This window comes from Oncorhynchus kisutch, linkage group LG28 (assembly GCF_002021735.2).
Source record: "Oncorhynchus kisutch isolate 150728-3 linkage group LG28, Okis_V2, whole genome shotgun sequence".
Classification (NCBI taxonomy): Eukaryota; Metazoa; Chordata; class Actinopteri; order Salmoniformes; family Salmonidae; genus Oncorhynchus; species Oncorhynchus kisutch.
Window position 1 is genome coordinate 19448360 of NC_034201.2, and position 4552 is coordinate 19452911.

A 4552-nucleotide genomic window follows, 5' to 3' on the forward strand; every position below is an offset into this window, starting at 1 on the left:
ACATAAATAACATTGTGATTTCCTGGTCTAGGCCTAGACCGAATACTGCACCTTGTCATCAATGACTTCAGATACTAATCTACACTATACTGCACATGCACTATGCACAACACTGAATATTTTTGCCATGGCAGTATCCCTCCCTCAGCTTATAGATATATCCCCTCTGCATATTCCCACTGCAATCAGCCTATACTCCAGAGTTTAATGGTTACTGTTCTGGTATTGTATATTCTATATCATGTCTATGTATCCTGTTTATATTTTGTCCATTGCTGGCAGCATCTTCCCACTAAGGCAAATTATGGGTGTGTAAATGTACTTGCTAAATGAGATCTATATGAAAACTCAGGAAATAAATACATGTTGATGTATTTTGCTGAGAATAGGAGTTATAAAAAAAATACTGAATTGCAAAAAGTGTAATCATTACTTTACATGCAATGATTAGCCTACATGGCACTTTACCTTCCTAAAAAAAACAGCTTACTTCTGTTAAACATCTTTCCAAGTGACAATACTAAAATGTAATGTTTATGCACATCTGCTTTTAGGAGTAGAATTTGCATTATGATCAATTCTGTGAGATTGAAACACAGTATACGGTAATGTGGCTAACAAAAGGGAAGGAAGTATAAAATGTCTGTGGAAACAGATACATTTTATAACCATGTTTTAATTAAAAGTTTTTCTGTTTGGACTGTTATTGCATGGCAATCTCCCTAACACCCTAGTGATCATCTCTGCCAGGTCATGCGGGAAGAATAACTAGTCAACCATCCAAAAAACCTGCACACTTGAAGACACAATGACCAACCTTTAAAAATAAACAGCATTGTGGAGGATAATGTACGGTACGCAAAAATATTTAACTGGGCAGTAGCCTACTGTATATTGTTTGCTTTTGTAGATTTTGTTGGTTGAATAGCCAGAATCTTCCACCCACACACCTGCTCCAATTCACTTACAATAATGTATATCATTGTAAATGGCCAGGGAAGAAGAAAGGTTATACAAAATGTTTAATCATAGGCATACATGTTTAGTATATATAGATTTTTAATCTACAAGTAAGTTTATTACATTACATTGTTCCAATTCATCCCAAAGGTGTTCGATTGGGTTGAGGTCAGGGCTCTGTGCAGTAAAGGTCTTCCACACCGATCTCGACAAACCATTTCTGTATGGACCTTTCTTTGAGCACGGGGGCATTGTTATGCTGAAACAGGAAAGGGCCTTCCCTAAACTGTTGCCACACAGTTGGAAGTACAGAATTGTCTACAATGTCATTGTAGGTTGTAATGTTAATATTTCCCTTCACTGGAACTAAGGGGCCTAGCCTGAATCATAACAGCCCCAGACCATTATTCCTCATCTACCAAATTTTACGGTTGGTGCTATGCATTTGGGCAGGTAGCGTTCTCCTGGCATCCGCCAAACCCAGATTTGTCAATCGGACTGCCAGATGCTGAAGCTTTTGCAGAGAACGCGTTTCCAATGGAGGCGAGCTTTACACCACTCCAGCCGACGCTTGGCATTGCGCATGGTGATCTGAGGCTTGTGTGCGGGTGCTTGGCCATGGAAACCCATTTCATGAAGCTCCAGACGAACAGTTATTGTGCTGACATTGCTTTCAGAGGCAGTTTGGAAACTCTGTAGTTAGTGTTGCAACAGAGGACAGATGATTTTTACACGCTAAAGCACTTGGCGGTTCTGTTCTGTGAGTTGTGTGGCCTATCACTTCGCGGCTGAGCCGTTGTTGCTCCTAGATGTTTCCACTTCACCATAACAGCAGTTACAGTTGGCCGGGGCAGCTCTAGTAGGGCAGAATTTTGACGAACTGACTTGTTGGAAAGGTGGCATCCTATGACAGTGCCACGTTGAAAGTCACTGAGCTTTTCAGTAAGGCCATTCTACTGCTAATGTTTGTCTATGGAGATTGCATGGCTGTGTGCTTGATTTTATACACCTGCCAGCAACAGGTGTGGCTGAAATAGCCAAAGCCACTAATTTGAAGGGGTGTCCACTTACTTTTGTGTATATAATATAATGTACTCCTTAGATGACTTAAATGCAATCAATAGAATGAAGTGAAGATGGCAAATTGTTATTAATGTGTAAACAAGAACCGCTGGTTCTCTGCCCATGTCGTCTTTCTTCTTTACAGTTAATCAACAGGCAATGCATTATGACCATGTCTTTGAGAGGATATTGACACACAACAGGCCCTTGAAATGTCTTCACACAAACTTTATGGCCTCAGGACTTTGACACACTAAGTGCCCAGTCAATATTTAACATGCCATATGACTGTTCACTGCCTGGATAGAAGATGATTTACTATGGGCCTAATGGGACAGAACCACTTGACTGTTCTTTGCCATTGGTGGGCTGAAATTTAGCTTTCTTCTCTCAGGTAAGTCAACTTGTTGTTTTATGTAACATAACCATAGATGAGAGGGACTGAAGTCAGTTCCCAAGTTCCTTATGATATGATGGCTATGCATGAAAAACTCAAAAAGAACACTGGGCTACGTCTCACTTCCATCCTACCAAATCTAGTCTCTAACTCAACTGTTGGAATGGATGGGCTTTCAAGGCAATCTTGATAGCAACAGGCAGATTTTCCTACAATTACTTGGAGGGAAAGGTGGCCATATGTTATAGTAGCTGTCATCATCCAGCCATCCATACATACAGTGCCTTGCGAAAGTATTCGGCCCCCTTGAACTTTGCGACCTTTTGCCACATTTCAGGCTTCAAACATAAAGATAGAAAACTGTATTTTTTTGTGAAGAATCAACAACAAGTGCGACACAATCATGAAGTGGAACGACATTTATTGGATATTTCAAACTTTTTTAACAAATCAAAAACTGAAAATTGGGTGTGCAAAATTATTCATTATTGGTTGCAGCTAGCTAGCTGCAATGATCCGGTGTAATGGTCCAGAGGTTGCGGCAGGAATCCGGTGATGTGGTGGAGAAAAGCAGTCTGATATGCTCTGAGTAGATATCATGCTGTGCAGACTGGCAGGTAATTGTCCGAGCTAAAGCTGGCTAGTGTCCAAGCTAAAGGTGAAGACCACTAGTAGTGGCAAACAATGACTAGTAGCTAGTTTGCTGGCTAGCTTCTGATGGAGTTTCCAGTTAAGGTATATTAAAAAAGCATATCCGTATCACATTGGTTAAGGCGGGTTGCAGGAAGTAATATTTAGTTCATAGATGGAAAGTGAGATTAAAATATATATACAAAAAAAAAAGACTATTTACAGACTAATTAACACAGGACAAGACAAACACACGTCCGACTGCTACGCCATCTTGGACACCATTGATCATCCTTGAGATGTTTCTACAACTTGATTGGAGTCCCCCTGTGGTAAATTCAATTGAATTGAACATGATTTGGAAAAGGCACACACCTGTCTATATAATGTCCCACAGTTGACAGTGCATGTCAGAGCAAAAACCAAGCCATGAGGTCAAAGGAATTATCAATAAAGCACCGAGAGAGGATTGTGTAAAAGCACAGATCTGGGGCAGGTTACCAAAAACTTCCTGCAGCATTGAATGTCTCCAAGAACACAGTGGCCCCTATCATTCTTAAATGGAAGACGTTTGGAACCAAGACTCTTCCTTGGCCACCCAGTTAAACTGAGCAATCGGGAGAGAAGGTAGGGAGGTGACCAAGAACCCGATGGTGACTGTCAGAGCTCCTCTGTGGAGATGGGAAAACCTTCCAGAAGGACAACCATCTCTGCAGCACTCCACCAATCAGCTGCAGAGTGCTCAGGACCTCAGACTGGGGCAACGGTTCACCTTCCAACAGGACAACCCTAAGCACAAGACAACGCATGCGTGGCTTCGGGACAAGTCTCTAAATGTCCTTGAGAGGCCCAGCCTAGAACATCTCTGGGGAGACCCGAAAATAACTGTGCAGTGATGCTCTACATCCAACCTGACAGAGCTTGAGAGGATCTGCAAAGAATGGGAGAAACTCCCAAAATACAGGTGTGCTAAGATTGTAGCGTCATCCCCAAGAAGAATCAAGGCTGAAATCGCTGCCAAAGGTGAATCAACAAAGTACTGAGTGGGAAAAAGTGAAGGGGTCTGAATACTTCCCAAAAGCACTGTACTTTAATCTGTGGCCAAGGCCTCTGACTATTACAGGCAGACAGACACCCATTTTTGTCTTATTCAAAAGTTTAAAAAAATAAACATGTATCCACTTACGTGACACTTCCTATAAGGAGCATAGGCCATTGAAGAATGTTCTCAATCGGTTCAGGGGATGTTTTTCAAGTTGAGGCAGCTCTGTCATTTCTGTCTGGACATCTCTCCAAGTGTTCTTGGGTTGGCCTCGGAAAATGTGTGCATCTAATTGTAAATCATATTACCTTGACATATGATATAAACCGCTATGTTTTGATACGATTCATCTTATCATGAAAAGCACTTTCAACCAAAACGGTCATTGTTTAGTGGCTACACATTTACAGTAAGGATCGGTTATGTATAAAAATGAAGACAAGAAACCAATGATAGAAGGC